The sequence below is a fragment of the Rhinoderma darwinii genome, chromosome 4 (assembly GCF_050947455.1).
Source record: "Rhinoderma darwinii isolate aRhiDar2 chromosome 4, aRhiDar2.hap1, whole genome shotgun sequence".
NCBI lineage: Eukaryota > Metazoa > Chordata > Amphibia > Anura > Rhinodermatidae > Rhinoderma > Rhinoderma darwinii.
In genome coordinates, this window is record NC_134690.1 from 356,633,575 (window position 1) to 356,650,659 (window position 17,085).

Here is a 17,085-nt window from a genome sequence, read left to right on the forward strand (position 1 = left end):
TAATCATATTAATTCCTAGTCTTAACTTTGTTCCCCATCTGTTCTTTATAGATGAATACACAATAATTTTGTAGTTGAAAAAGCTTCCCCTTTTCTTTTCACCATACTTCTGTCTTCTTAAATTCCGCTCCTATTTTATATCTTCCTCTGTCTGTTAATTTTTCTCAGACTATGATTCTGCCTCTAAAAAGAAAACATATACCATATTTTTCGGACTATAAGAGGCAGTTTTTAGCTAAATCTTGCTAAAAAGTCCCTGCGTCTTATAGTTGGCAGTCAAGGGACCGGGCAGTGCCGGGCCCCCTGACCTCTCCTTACTTAACCCCTTCCCGACCCGTGATGTGCCGGCACATCATGAAGTGGGGAAGGGATGATGTATGGAGCGGGCTCACGCACTGAGCCCGCTCCATACACTGCAGGTGTCAGCTTCTGACACGCTGCACTAACGGCTAGGAACAGTGATGGAGCTGCTCTTGGCCAATTAACTAGTTAAATGCCGCGGTCAATAGCGACCGCGGCATTTATAGTGGTTTTCCCATGAAGGACATTTATGGCATGTCCACAGGATATCTTTAGAACAGGGCCCCCTAAGCCCCGTTCTATCTTCCTTGGCTCCGCTGTCTTCTGGCCACTTCCTGCTTACATGGTCAAGTTACGGAAACAGCGTAACTCACTGAGCTACGCAGTTTCCAGAACTCCCATAGAACTGAAAAGTAGTTACGGAAACAGTGTAGCATGCTACACTGCTTCTGTAACTGCCATTCACTACTATGAGAGTTACGGAAACAGAGTAGCTCAGCGAGTTACACTGTTTCTGTAACTCATCCATGTATTGCAGTGTATTGGTTCAAGCCCCCTAGGGGAACTAATAAAATGTGTAAATAAAAAAAAAGTTAGATACATTTTCAGGAGTGTAAAAAAAAAAAGAAATGTTAAAAAAAAAAACCTTTTCCCATTTTTTCCCCAAGCAATATGTAAAAATAAAAAAATTCTAAAAGTTGATATCGCTGCATCTGTAAAAGTCAGAAACTATTACAATATAGCATTATTTGACTCACACAGTGAACGGTTTAAAAAAAAAAAAAGTAAAACCCCAGAATCGTTGTCTTTTGGTCACTAAAAATAAAGTGATAAAAAAAATCGTATGTACCAAAAAAAAGGTACTAATAAAAACTACAGCTTGTCCCGCAATAACTAAACCCTCACACCGCTCAAATGATGGAAAAATCTAAGTTATGGCTTTCAGAATGTGGTGAAACTGAACAAATTATTTTTTTTAACCAATAGATTTTTCTTTGTAAAAGAAATAAAATATTACATTTTTTCCTATTTTCTGTTGTCTAAAACCTGGGTGCGTCTTATAGTCAGGTGTGTCCTATAGTTCGAAAAATACGGTATGTACATATCCACCTTTTAATCTTTTGTGCCCTCATTTTCTTTATCTGAAAAATGATACAATTGGTTAATTTTTCTTTTATATGTTTCCTTCTTTTATCTCTAAGCATGCTATTGTCAGTCCTATTTTCTTTCCAATTGCCCCTTTCCCTCTACTGCCTAGCCTAATTCTCATTTTGAAAATGGGCGGTAAGGGAATTTCCGATACTCTCAGGAAAAGCTTACTTGAGCAATTGAACTTATCAAGAAACATTTTCATCTACAATCCTAATTCTTCTCTATAAACTGTCAAAATTCAATCCAGCTGTTCAAATTTTTTTTTTTTCTGGAAAAGCTGGGTGGCAACCAATATAGCCACCATGACAGGTCAGGTTGCCGAACAGTTTTTCTAGCAAGGTTAATATTGCTGCGTATCTAGGCAGATTTTTGATAGAAGATGTTAGGGAAACTATCTGATGGCAGCATATAAGTTGTCTGAAATCTTTAAACATTTCACAGTTGAGGACAACTGAAAGAGATTTATTTATGATACTTACTAATGATTTCTTTGGAAGTGTGGATATTTAGGTAAAGTAAAATCAACACAAGAAAAGAGTTAATTTATAAATGTATTTAATTTATTATCTTATACTGGTCTTGAATTATACAAAGTATTAGAAAAATAGATGAGCAAATCGATTCTAAACGAATCGAATTTAAGCCCCTGTGGCACCATTTTACACATTACAAAGAAAAGGAGAGAAAAGGAGGTAAAAAAAAAATACCATACTCACCTGGTCTCTTGTAGCAGGTGAGGCTGTTATGTCCTATTTGGTGGCTGCTGAGATGCGTCCCTGGCGATCCCTTAAGATGGAATAGTTTTGGTCCATGTGACTGCTGCAGCCAGTGCATAGGACCAAACAACACCATCTGAGGAGGCCAGGGGGGCTTTTTCGTTACGGGAGACCACGTGAAGTGAGTTTTCTTTTATTTTAAGAGTGGACTCACTACTGCCCCAATTTCCCTGTTTGACCCTCTGATGTCTTTTAGAACTGTATCAAACTTGGATACAATCCTAGAAGACATTAGAGAGTCAGACAGGGCAATCAGGGCATTTTTTTATTCACTGCAAATTGATTCGGACCAAATCGAATTGGACAGCCGATTCGGTAAAATCGGCCCCAAACTAATTTTTGGAAATTCACTCATCTCTGATTAGAACTGAGAGCCGTGTCCACAATTCTGTAGGTTGCTATTAGAAACAGTCAGCAAGCATATCAACTGATACATCCTGATACAGAAAAATAATTATAGCTTTTGATAATAATCATTTGCCAATATTATATGCTTATGCTACATACGTGTATACACTGGCTATGTAAATTTTGCCTCTGAAATATATTTTATATAATCTTGCTAGCTAAGGTTTGTTCTTAAATGGTATTCTATGAATATCAGACTGCTGGCCTCCTAATTAGGCCTTCAAGGCCGTTCTGAGATAATATTGACAGGTTTACTGGAGACAGACATGATATTCTAGACAACATAAAGCTTGTAAATAGAATGATGTGTTATTATTGTGTGGCTAATAACTTGTAAGGCGGTTCCTGAAAGGAGTTAACCAGAAAAAAATCTTTAAAGGCCAAATCTAAAAGTCAATCTTTAGATCTTCCCTCTAACTCTTGAGCAGACCTCCAGATCTTCTTTCTTACTTCTCTATCTCTTTCAAACTTTTTTTTCTAACCTTACTTCTTAATAAACTTTTCATTTAGTTTCACCTTGTTCAAGATTTCCTTATCAATCCATACAGCATGACTTAGCTCTTATAATGAAATTGATTCATTTATTGTTTTATGGGTTCTCTATAGTTTGGTGACTATAGATTATAGGTATAATTGTCAATGTACAGAATGATGATTGTGATAAAAAAAATATGGCAAGATCCTAATTCTATGGATACAGTAATTAGCTACTATATAGACAAGGCTAAAAAAAATAAATTATATTATTATTATTGTATATATTACAAAATTAAAACATTATTTATTATACCATTTTTATTTATTTTTTTCTACTTCTGTACACCTAAAAATCCTCAATATTATAACAATAGCTAGTTTTTTTCCTTTTTTTTTTTTTCTTAATTCCTTATTTAAACAAGCATTACTGGGCCACAAACCAGCCACCAGTGGGATGCAGTAACCAACAAAAAACCTATATACAGTTAGAATGCATAAGAAAATGGTAAGTGGGAGATGGGAACATCCGACAATCAATGACTAAAAGGAAAAATAGTTAAAATGTTACATTGGGTGTGGACCATCAGGTGGCCAAAACACATCTAAAATGTTTTTAAAGTTGCTGACCTGTTCAGATATACTCTGTCACACATCAGATTTAGAATAAGACTGTTCCGCTTTTATAGTAAGTGGATGGATCACAATGTTAGTTCTCATTTTCCCTGTAATACATCTGCAGGTAAAATTAGGTATTACACAGAGCCCTTTGGAGTCTATTATTTCAGCATACTCTAATAAGACATTTCACAAGGGGTTATCTATGGGAATATTCACTCGTGGCAGATTTTTTTGCAGAAATTTCTGTGACTGTTCTATCCATCTGAATTCCATGGCAATTCTGCACCAGCAAACCCATTCAGATGTATGAAACAGAATTTAAAACGCAGAAATGTTTGCAATAAATCTGCTGCCAGTGAAACTTGTCTTATACAGAAAGTCATATTTACCTATCGATTACCCCCAGAATATATTCATCAACCTATTCCTGTCATTTTAATTGATTATTACTATTGCAGCTTGTATGTAACTTTGCAATTACAGAAATTCAAAATATTGTAAATACAATTAAAAATAATAGAAAAACTAATGAAAAAAATTTCTGTAAAAAATAATAGAAAAACAAAATAAATATTTTAAGGAATAAAAGTCAATTAAGCTATCTGTATACAAAGAAAACTGTAAAACATTTCAAAATGTGATTCTTTATATTTATAGTACTGTCAATTATCCTTATGTCTTCTAGCCCCTGCATGTGACAGTTACGTTACTAATATCCCTGTACAAAATTCATCAGTATATTATTTATAACCACTGCTTTGTTATAACGGAGCAGAACTTAGCTTGAACTCTAGAATGTTAGAAAAAATATGTGCATATGTATATTGTCGCGGTACAGCCAATGAATATAGAAGTGGTATGAATAGAAATTATATAGCTTACTCATGCTAGCAGGATTTCTCTGTTTTCAACCAGCGGTAATGTAAGTTATTACTCTCATTAAATTAGACCACAAACAAGTCAACAATGATTCAGCAAAATGGTTTTGTTTGTATAGTACAAGAAACGCTGATAGATCACCAGTCAAACATTTATGGCTAAATGGATGAAGATTTTAACATTACTGCCTAATAAAACCCCCATACTGTGTGATTAAATAAGAGGGAAAGCAGTAAAAAGAGAAAGCATAATGATGGTAACATGTAGGTCAGTTACAATTTAATTGTCATTGCACTTCATTGCTAACATATCAATTCTCTGCTGCTTAGCTTAGCAAAAAAAGCCCAGCTTAACATGTACAGTATCTCTTTATCAAACACTCCCCTCCATCACTTTCTTCTGACTATTCCTTAAACAACCATATGAAGTTGTCGCACTTTAATAGGATAATGTTGCTGAAAGCACCTGCTGATTGGGTTCTTCCTAACATTCATTGCACCGGTGATCAGTAAATTTATTTCAGGCTACACACAAGATGAAATTAGATTGTTTCATTACAGCTTTAGTGACATACAGCACTCTCTTATACTAATAACTGGTAGCAAAGTACATTAGCTACTAAACTAAAACAGTCCGCTGCTTGAAATTTTTCTATGCAGGTTTGACCAGGGATTTCTATTTGTAAAGACGACTTGTCATTTTATTACAGACACAATGGCTATCCTAAGTTACCAGCCAAATTTCCTAAAGTTAAATGATGACAACACTGCAGATCAACTCAGACGCACTAAAACTCTGTAAAAGTAAGGAGTTATCCTGGATTAGAAAAACATGGTTGCTTTCTCCCAGAAACAGTGCCACACATTTCCATGGGTTGTCTCTGGTATTGCAGCTCATTTTTAGTGAACAAGGCTGGGCGGAAATACCACACACAACCTGTGGGCATGTGTGGCAGCATTTTCGGAAGAAAGCAGCCATGTTTTCCTAACCTTGGACCATCCCTGTAAACTACAGCACTATTCTTTTTAAATGACAGATATTATGATTGAATCTAATATATATAGTGTATGTTGCTGTAACATACACTCTAAGGCCTCATGCACACAACCGTAATTTTTATCCACTTTTGCAGATCCGTAATTGCGGATAAAGATACTGATCCATTCATATCTATGGGCCACGGACACCTTCCTGTATATTTACGGGTAAGTGTCCGGGCCGTAGAAATGACCCGCAAAAAATAGGACATGTTCCATGTTCTCCTATACTTTATAATGTCAGCACAGCCCGCAAATGCAGGTGACAGTCTGCGGCCTATCTGTGGAGTATTTACAGAACGTAAATACTCTACGGATTTGTGCATGAGGCCTAAGCCCTCATACAGCTCTTTACATGAAACAAGTTGTAAGGAGACGTAATTTAGCACCCATAGAAATCTTTGCGCCCATACGTTGCCTCCCATCTCATAAGGAGGCATACAGAGTTTTTACTCACAGATGAAAACTCTTAAAGTAAGGCTCACTGCTGTTAATTCACATGGGGAATGAGGTATCAGTCCAAATATAGCTCTGGATGTTCACAGCTAAATTACTATATGTAGTTTGCATTGTCAAGTAAACCAGTCAGAGTCCATGAAGGTAATTAAATTCTGGATGACAAGGCAACTTGACCACTTTAGGGACTTTAGAAGAGAAATATACATTCACCTAGGGTATGTAATCCAAAATGAACTAGATAATGCAGTGAATTAGGCCTCTAAGTGACATTGGCTAGATCTGTACACTAATGCATCTTACAGAACCATTTTATCTGCTTGACATAACCCACAAGAGAAGAGGAAGGGCAGCATATTAGCCCTTGATTAGTCTGAAGACATTTGTTAGTGTCATGATCACACAACTAAAATCACTATCAATTGTTTACTTTGGAACATATTATGGCATATGGGACTTGATACATGCATGTGAGTTTGCATTGGTTGCAAAGAATTCCACTGTGTACCAAATTGATCGCTTTGAGCTAAATTGGAAATAATTTTTTTCCTAGTATTATATTAGGAAAATTGTTAAAAACAAAAAAAAAATAATGCCTAGTGATTACCTGAACCGGAGGTGAAAGTTAGCAAATAAGCATATGGAATCTCTGATAGTACTGGGAAGATCTATAAAAGTAGATAAGACAAGAAAACTAAATGGTGCACCACTGGCATTTTTTACCAATAGTACCACTGGCCACTAGAAAGGAGCGAATCGATTCTACACAAATCTAATTTGTTGCGAATTTCCCAAAAGATTTGGATTTTAGCGAATACAAACTTTTGAGCTTTGCCAGACTCAAAATGGCGTCCCCTATCTTATAGACCAGAAGAAGACAAGAAGACAGAAAAGAAGGATCACAATAACTTGGGTGGCAGCGCGACGGACTTGACCAAACTGCCTTTTAGGCAGCCCTCCCTCTAGCACAGCTAATCATGAGGGGCATATGGTGTGATTCACTGAAGAAACAGTGGATGACAGTCATATGAGTCATAGCCACTATAAAGAGCTCAACCAGGAAATGCTGCTGCAGATAGATGGTGGATTAGAGTCAGTGAGTGTGTTTCATAGTGAGGAGAAGATGATAGATAGTTAGATTTACAATAATTTAATAATAGGAGTTAGTCAGTTTCACTGTATTAGTTAGACAGGCAGTCATTGCTGTGAGTGGGGGCTGCTGCAGCTATACAATTCTTACATTAATTTATAAATCACCAATCTTTATCTCATCATTGACAAATCATCTTCATTAATGTTAATCCTGGTGCTGATAGGGTGCTGCTGCCATGCGAAATAATCATTATGGACGTAACGTCACTCATTGTTTTGCATATATCTAATAGTACTACCAAAAAGGGATAATTATTTGACCATTTTTTAATTTTTAACAGCATATAAAAATCAAACAGTGCGGTGTGTTTTTAAACAGACTGTTTGTTACCACGGCTACTATGCGTTTATCCATAGCCATATATGTTGCTGTCACTTTGACATTACTAATGCTATCTTGGTGTTGAAAGGGTTTGGACACAGTCCTAGAAGACTACAGAATTTCATACACGGCTTTTTAGGACCTTTGGGCACTTTTGATAGACAACAAATTTATTCGGACCAAATTTAATCTGATGGCCGGTTCGATAAAATCAGACTTTAAATGAATTTCGGGAAATTTGCTTGTTTTTGCAGGCCACCTTTCATCATGGAAGTAAATAATACAATTCATTCTGACTGCAGACGCAAATGGGAAAACACCCAGTGGCGGATCCTCATATTGGCCAAAGGCTTCCAGGGGGACCATGGCCGTCTGAACCACACATAACGTAAAAAAATTATGCAGGGCTGCTGCCGGCCACATTCTGGCGGTCATCGGTCTCACCTGCTGATGGGGGGTGTGTGTAGGGGGAGTCAAGTGCAGGGGCGACCTAGGTAATAGGGGGTGGGCGGCACAGCACATCAGCTGTGGAGAGCAGACTGTTAGAGATTTTGATGGGCAGGTGCTGGAGTCTCCCTGACATTCTGCTCCTCTGTGCTGCTGTGCACTGTCCCACCTGTCTACACCTCCAGCAGCTGCTTGATAAAGGCAAGACTGCAACTAGGAGGTGTAGGACCTGTAGTGACATCACTGTCACATAATTAAGGTCCTGTAGGCTACATCCAAGCATCGCAGAGGAAGAGGCACTGGTAAGTGTGGTGTGTGTATATAGTGAACATAGTGTAAGTCTATATGGTGTGTATAGTGTATATAGTGTAAATCTATACAGTGTGTGGTGTGTGTATAGTGTTTATAGTGTGTATAATGTAAGTCTATATTGTGTATATAGTGTAAGTGTGTGAGTATAATGCATACAGTATGTGTGTATAGCGTATATAATGTATAGTGTGTGTATATAGTGTGTGTGTAATGGATTTGCCTGACACAGCTTCTTTGTCGACGCCCGTGGTTAATCAGCCTGCATCTGTGCCTTGATCTGTTAGAGTGACTCGATCTGCTACCACTCAGGCTGGGAGGCTGAGGAGTGGGAGAACCTATCACAGCCTGGCCAGACGGAGCTAGCTCCCGCCCTCTGTCTATTTATACCCTCATTTCCTGCTCCTCCTTTGCCTGTGATTCTGTCTGTTTCCTGGCTCTGCTGCTCCTGCTTGTACTATTGTCCTCTGCTTCAAATTGACCCTGGCTTTACTGACTACTCTCCTGCTCTGCGTTTGGTACCTCGTACACTCCTGGTTTGACTCGGCATGTTCACTACTCTTGTTGCTGACGGTGTTGCCGTGGGCAACTGCCCCATTTCCCTTAGCTTCTGTGTACCCTTGTCTGTTGGTCTGTCGTGCACTTATTGAGCGTAGGGACCGTCGCCCAGTTGTAGACGGTCGCCTAGGACGGGCCGTGTAAGTAGGCAGGGACTGAGTGGCGGGTAGATTAGGGCTCACCTGTCTGTCTCCCTACCCCGTCTTTACAGTGTGTGTATATAATGTAAGTCTATATAGTGTGTATAGTTTTTCTAGTGTAAGGCTATATAGTGTGTGGTGTGTGTATAGGGTTTATAGTGTGTATAATGTAAGTCTATATAGTGTGTATAGTGTATATAGTGTACGTCTATATATTGTGTGGTGTGTATAGTGTTTATAATGTGTATAATGTAAGTCTATATAGTTTATGCTGTGTGTATACTGTATATAGTGTTAGTCTATATAGTGTGGTGTGTGTATAGTGTTTATAGTGTAAGTCTATATAGTGTGGTGTGTTTATATTGTAATTCTATATAGTGTCGTGTGTATAGTGTTTATAGTGTGTATAATGTCTATATAGTGTGTGTATAGTGTGTATATAGTGTAAGTCTATATAGTGTGTATAGTGTTTCTAGTGTAAGTCTATATAGTGTGTAGTGTGTATAGTGTTTATAGTGTGTATAATGATAGTCTATATAGTGTGTGTGTATAGCGTTTCTAGTGTAAGTCTATATAGTGTGTTTATTGTAGTGTTTATAGTGTGTATAATGTAAGTTTATATAGTGTGTGTGTGTAGTGTATATAGTGTAAGTCTATATAGTGTGTGATGTTTATAGTGTGTATAATGCAAGTTTATATAGTGTGTGCTGTGTGTATAGTCTATATAGTGTAAGTCTATATAGTGTAGTGTGTGTATAGTGTTTATAGTGTGTATAATGTAAGTATATATATATATATATATATATATATATATATTGTGTGCTGTGTGTATAGTGTATAAAGTGTAAGTCTATGTAGTGTGTGCTGTGTGTATAGTGTTAGTCTATATAGTGTGGTGTGTGTATAGTGTTTATAGTGTAAATCTATATAGTGTGTGGTGTGGTGTGGTGTGTGTGTATAGTGTTTATAGTGTAAATCTATATAGTGTGTGGTGTGGTGTGTGTGTATAGTCTATATAGTGTGTATAGTGTTTCTAGTGTAAGTCGATATACTGTAGTGTGTGGTGTGTGTATAGTGTTTATAGTGTAGTATAATATAGAGGAAGTATTAATTATAAAACGTAGCTTTTATTAAGCTCGAATAAAACATGGAACATCACATATTCTGTAATGAAAAGATTACTGACATACAAACATATAAATATCGAAAAGGCAGTGGTATATATCACTAGGCTTTGTGGACAGAATTCATGTCTAGCATTCTTAGTCTTGTAGTATTACTGTTAATTATATCTGTCCTATCAATTATCAGGTCTGCATTCAGATCTGATAGACTATCTCAAAGCTGGATAACCTAATCTACCCAAGTAAAATTTTGAGTGCAGTGAGCAACTCCGCCTCCATGAGATAGTCTATCAGATCTGAATGCAGGCCTGATAATAGATAGGACAGATATAATGCACAGTCGTACTACAATACTAAGCATGCTAGACAGGAATGCTGTCCACAAAGCCTAGTGATATATACCACTGCCTTTTCGATATTTATTTTTGTACGTCAATAATCTTTCATTACAGAATATGTGATGTTCCATATTTTATTCAAGCCTAATAAAAGCTACGTTTTATAATTAATACTTCCTCTATATTATACTATGATTGAAATTGGAAGTAACTAACGGGAACCAGCCCGTCAGTTGACATCTGGGAATGTTTTAGTCTTTATAGTGTGTATAATGTAAGTCTATATAGTGTGTGTATAGTGTATATAGTGTAAGTCTGTATAGTGTGTGGTGTGTATAGTGTTTATAGTATATATAATGCAAGTCTATATAGTGTGTGCTGTGTGTATAGTGTATATAGTGTAAGTCTATATAGTGTGTGGTGTGTGAATAGTGTTTATAGTGTAAGTCTATATAGTGTCGTGTGTGTATGTGTGTGTAATGTCCTTAGCTGCGGGCTGTCAGCTCCAACCTCCCCCTGATAGCTGCAGCCACGAGTCGGCAAGCGCTGGCCCCAGCCAAGAGAGTGAGAGGAAAGACTTTTTATTTTGTGGATTGGAGGGGGTTTGGTCCTGAAGAGAGGTCCTGGAAGCCAGAGGAGAACCTTAATGCCCCTACTCTTCTGAAGAAGTTTCTCTCTCGCTCTGGTCCCAAGAAGAGGGGGCGTAAGTGGGGGGATACTGTAATGTCCGTGGCTGCAGGCTGTCAGCTCCAACCTCCCCCTGACATCCGCAGCCACGAGTCGGCAAGTGCTGGCCCCAGCCTTCTCCTCAGGAGATGCCAACGCTCGCGTCCTCTTACCTCTGCCGAATCCCGTAGGGTGCGCGTGCGCTCGCGCACGCTCTTAAAGGGGCAGCGCGCGCACCGGACCTCATGGATAAACTTTGACCCGTGAGTACCCTGGACTATGAGAGGGGTCCAGCCCCCTAGTTCTATGCCTGAGTGTTGTTGTGTTCCCTAGTTTGTCTATGTGATGGCCTCCTAGTGTGTTTCCTGTTCCAGTTCCAGTCCCTGTCCCAGTACCTATGCCTGTTTCCAGTTCCTGTTCCTAGCAATCCATAAATTCCTGGTCTAGCACTGAGCTGTGCCAAAGTCGTGCCATGCTACATCCATGTCTTACATGCTTCACCTCGTCTGATGTCCGCCTGCTAACCTAGTCCCAGCCGAGCCTGCCCTGCTGATGTCTGAGCTGCCACAGGTACCTATAGAACTATAGACATTTACCTGCTCCCTGTTGGCCAGCTGCCTTACCGCCAAGACGGTATGGCCCAGTGGGTCCACAGACCCTTCGTGACAGTGTGTATAGAGTTTATAGTATAAATCTATATATAGTGTGTGGTGTGTATAGTGTTTATAGTGTAAGTCTATATAGTCTGTGGTGTGTGTATAGTGATTAAAGTGTGTATAATGTAAGTCTATATAATGTGTGCATAGTGTATATAGTGGAAGTCTATACAGTGTGTGTATAGTGTTTATAGTGTGTATAATGTAAGTCTATATATATAGTGTGTACTGTGTGTATATAGTTTATAGTGTGTTAAATGTAGGTCTATATAGTGTGTGTATAGTGTATACAGTGTAAGCGTGTGTATATAATGCATCTGGTATGTGTGTATAGTGTGTGTATAATGTAAGTCTATATAGTGTGTGTATAGTGTATATAGTGTAAATCTATATAGTGTGTGCATAGAGTTTATACAGTGTAAAATGTAAGTCTATATAGTGTATATAGTGTAAATGTGTGTATAGTACGTGCGTGTAGTGTGTATATAGTGTGTGTGGTTTGAATATATAGTGTGTGGTGTTAGTGTGAATTGTATATAGGGTGTTTAGTTTCTGAATTTTTGTGTGTGAAATTATTTCCCACCCACAGAGCCTTCTGCAGTCAGTCAGATGCTCAGAACCCCCTTTGCAGTATGACCCCCCTATAGAGCCCTCAGTAGTTATTATACTGCAAGGGGGGGGGATCAGAGCGTCTGACTGACTGCTGAGGACTCTATGGGGGATAACTCCTCCCCCCACAGCCATAAGAGTCAGACGCTCAGACCCTCCCAAAGAGCACTCAGCAGTCAGTCAGACACACTGACACCCCCCCTTGCAGTATAATCCCCCACATAGCCCTCAGGAGTTATTTTACTGCAAGGGGAGGGGTGTTTGACTGATTAAAGGGTAACTAAACTTTTTTTAAAAAAATTGACATGTCATAGTGACGTGTCAAATGTTCTGATCGGTGGGGATCCGAGCACTGATTCCCCGATCGCTAAAACAATGTGGCAGAAGCGCTCAGGTGAGTGATGTGCCACTCTGTTTATGATTGTCTTTTCTCTGATAGCTGAGCAAGCAGTGCTCACCCGAGCGATTCTGCAACTTTGTTTTAGCGATCAGTGGGGGTTTCAGTGCCCGGACCCCGCTGATCAAAACTTCTGAGATAGCACTATGACACACCAAATGTTTTTTAAATGTTTAGTTACCCCTTGAGGGCTGAATTTATAGGTCTGAGTTAATGTATGGGCCTGACGCCTTAACTTGCTTAGGAGCTTGGTCTGGGGTATAAAACAATTTAGGGGGTTTAGTTTCTGAATTTTTGTGTTGCTATAGATGCTGAAAATGGCTGCAGAATCAAGGGGAAACGATTTCTCATCAGGAAACTCTGCAGTCATCAGGAGAAGTAGCCATAATGCTTTGTGTCAGATGGAGAAGAGAAGAAAAGGTAACCACTCCCTTCAGAGAAGACATCACTTGTGAGTCACTAGATCTGTAGAGGATCTGTCCTCTCTCCTGACATGTGTGATGTAGTTAATCCTTGTATTCTACATATCTGTGTACCCAGGACTAATTGACAAATGCGTGTTACCATTCCCATAGTCAAGAGGATGTGTCCCTACACAGTGTGATACTGTCAGCGGTGGTTGGAGGCTGTCAGTATGTAGGGACACAATCCTTTGACAACGGGAATCGTAACACTTATTTGTCAATGCTCACACAGAAAGGTGGTGTATAATATAGAGATGGCGTGGCAGGGCGGTGGTGGGGAGGGGGGGCCCAAGCTTGGGGAACAGCCCAGGGCCTATGGTCTACTAAAACCGCCTCTGGAAACACCCATCATTCCTATTTATACAGATATCATTAAGCTCAATGGGTTTATATATTGTGAGCTGCCTTGCATGGCAAGTGCAGACACTCAGAATTTATTGTTGTGTGACGGGAAGCGAGGATTTGAAGCTCTATATCAGAAATATGGAGCTCTACCCCTATGAAGATATATTATTCCATTGGACCTATATAGAGTAAATAAAATTACATCATAGTAACACATAAACCGCTATAGTGTTTTAAACCACCACAAATACCACCATTAACCCTTTTACCATCTTAAACATTAGATTTATCAGTTCACACATGATTTATCAATGCAATTTCTTTAGTAATCTTGCATAGTTTGTCACAAATGCTATATTTATCAGCAATGTTCCCTCCAAGCCCTTGTAGCTAGTAAGCGGGGCAATAAGGGACCTGGGCACGGTTCCCTCTAAACCAGGTGATCCAAAACAGCATCTAAAATTATTTCTGTATAGAACCAAGTAATTAGCTATAATTAACCAGGGTAGTTAATTATTTTATGGCAACATTCCTGGGGTCTAGGATACGGAAAGATTTATTATTTGCAACCCTGGTGGTCTAGGGCAGAGAAGGGGTTAATGTCAACATCTCTGGTAGTCTAGGGCAGAGAAGACAGTGTTAGAAGGCCAAGTTTTGGATCATTGTGCAGTGCTTATGATTCCGGTATACAGACAGAAACTAAAACAGGCACCACTATCTATAAAGGCTATGTATGAGGATTACACTAGTAACATACTTGATTTTGTAAACAGTATATAAAGTTTTTTATGGTTATATTTGGATCCATGTATTCCTGTCAAGAAGGTAAAATTGTACTCAAATCAGAACCTTGAAGATACCAGGAGGTTAGGTGTAATACGAGGGTTAGGTCAGGGACCTTTCCTGCAGGGGATGTTGATCTGCTGAGCAGGCTAAATATGACCTAAGGAAATCTATTATACGGGCAAAGCGAGAACATGTGGTTAGGTTGCAGGATATTCTGAGTAGCAATCCTGAGGGTATATGGAAGAGTTTAAAGCAAGTGAAAGTGTAGAAAATGAAGGTGATTTCTTTTTTGTCCTGGAAATGTGGGCTTAGCAGACCAATTAAATGATTTTTATTTATGGTTTGAGACCTTAGGGAAAAATGTGGAGTGGGAGGCTGTGGGTACTGAGGGGCCATTAAAGGTAACTAAACATGTGTATTTCAGGCATTGTAATGTGTGTGTTTGTGTTTGTGTTTGTGTTTGTGTGTGTGTGTGTGTGTGTGTGTGTGTGTGTGTGTGTGTGTGTGTGTGTGTGTGTGTGTGTGTGTGTGTGAGTGTGTGTAAGGGAGGCAGCTCGGGCGGATAATATTCTATCAAAACTTCTTCATATGTGTATGCATGTTCTTGGCACCGGTTTCTGACTGACTTGAGAGGCAGGTAATTGAACCAGTACGAAAAAAAAGCATCTATGGCATCAGGGGGTAACTAAAATTGATAGGGCTCCATAGCAAGGACAAGGATGTGCCCCTATCATCTAAATGATAGAATATTGTATTGTAGGGACAACAGAACAGGAGATAGTGTCATATCAGAGAGGGATAACCCACATGAGATTAAAAAAAAAGGTAACTTATTTTTCCCTACAAAAAGAGTGATGTTCTTGCACTTGAATGTGCCACCTCAGCCTCCGGGCCCCATAGCAGATGATATAGCTGCTACGGCTATTGTTACGCATATGTGTGGCATCTATGAATGCTTATCATCTTGAAACTTGAAGTGATGTAGTGCTTTGAAAAAATTTCTCTGTCCTGCATTAAGAAGGCCTTTACCGGAAGAGAAGATGGCCTTCAATTTGCATGTAGGGGCAACATGTCCACAGTGGATGCGTTAGCGTTAGCTATGCATACAAGAGTTTTGTTCATGGATATTAGCTCGGCTTTTAAAATTTCGGTGCCCTCTCTACTTGTGGCTATGCTAGGAAAGCTGTGGTTTCCATAGGAGTAATGCAAGTGGCTGCTAACTTTCATGACTGACAGACATCAAGTGGTAAAGGTAGAAGACCAAGAGAAGAAGTTAATTTCAGTATTTCTGGTGGTCTAGGGCAGAAAAGGGGTTGATGTCAGTATCCCTGATGGTCTAAGTCAGTGGGGGCGTAATGTTGCATACCTCGTGTCCAGTGGGTTACACACTTCCCTATGGCGCCAGACTTGTCCCTGTAACAGCAAGCTGAACACTGATTGTTCGACTTTCTTCCTCCTCTCTAAATTAATCATAGAGATCAGTGCAGGGCAGGGATAGAGGGGTCTGTGCAGCTGTAATTAAACGGCCACCTAATTCTCTCTTTGCCCTTTTCTCTAAAGGGAGAGCTCAGGAAATCTGCCCAGGAACAGACATCCCCAGAGCGGGGAGAGTTTTTAATCTACGCTGCTGCTGCACAGTTTAAAGAAAACAGTGTTTATCAGACTCCTCATCACTTTATTTAGACACAAGTGACATTTTTGCTTGTGCTCGAAAAATAAGGCATGTCTTTCAGGGCACGTACCATGCAACAGATTTTCTAAAGTATTCCACTTCTTTCTATTTAATAGCATTATCTTGGCATTGTTAAGCAGCTGTGTGTATTATGTTGGGTAATATGTTGCATGCAATAAGCCTATAACAAACATACACATATGGTCAGCTATGGAGGGGGGAATATGAAAAGGGTAAAATGATCAATAAGCAGCATAAAGATCATGTTATTAATAAATCCACCCCCCAGGTACCACTAAAGAAATGGTCCACCATTAAAGGGACTGTCTCTTATATTTACTTTTCATTTTATTAGTTAGATATATGTATGGGAGAAATATTGTGTTATAATTTTTTTTTTTAATTTTTTAATGACCGGAGGCAGTGATATTCTGTATTGTCTGTATAGACAGTGTAGCAAGATGGGTGGCCCTTGTGGCAGCTACAAAAAATGGAAGTTAAATAACAGAAATGTCAACAAAACTATTACAGTCTCCCTGGTATGATGGAGTACAGCACCCTCCCCCAGAAAAAAGGGTGCATATTGCTAAGTGCATACAGAGTTTTTATAGTTTTTATAGAACTGTCTATAAACTATTACAGTCTCCAGGATATGATAGAGTACAGCACCCGGCCCCAAAGACCAGGGAATGACAATGAGAATTACCTTATCTGTGGGTATAGTGTTACTATTCTGCCTTATTTAGGCTTCTAGCAGTACAATAGAGCTGTCATTAAATCACCCAACCTGTAATGACAATAAGATGGCTCTGCTTATATTTATCCCAGTCTACACAGCAAAACTGACAAGGGAACTACAGAAAACTGAAAAAGGTTGCATATTCTATGTGCTCTAGTGGCTAATGGAAAAACTAACATCTTTAATTACTAAAATTAAATAAAAATAGTTTGTAATAAAAATGTAATGTAAATAATCTGTCCTTATTTTCTGATTATA

The 17,085-nt window shown here is 38.9% G+C and overlaps 1 long non-coding RNA gene across 2 annotated transcripts in view; it reads right to left on the reverse strand.

The window, feature by feature from the left end:
• LOC142761320 (uncharacterized) overlaps positions 1-16,870 on the reverse strand; it is a 158,523-nt gene extending 141,653 nt beyond the window's left edge. For both annotated transcript variants that reach the window (XR_012883610.1, XR_012883611.1), the window contains exons 1-3: positions 16,795-16,870; positions 6,711-6,771; positions 3,741-3,846 (exon numbers count right to left, since the gene is read on the reverse strand). This is a non-coding gene — a long non-coding RNA (uncharacterized LOC142761320). The remainder of the gene's footprint in view (positions 1-3,740; positions 3,847-6,710; positions 6,772-16,794) is intronic.
• Positions 16,871-17,085: the final 215 nt, after the last annotated feature.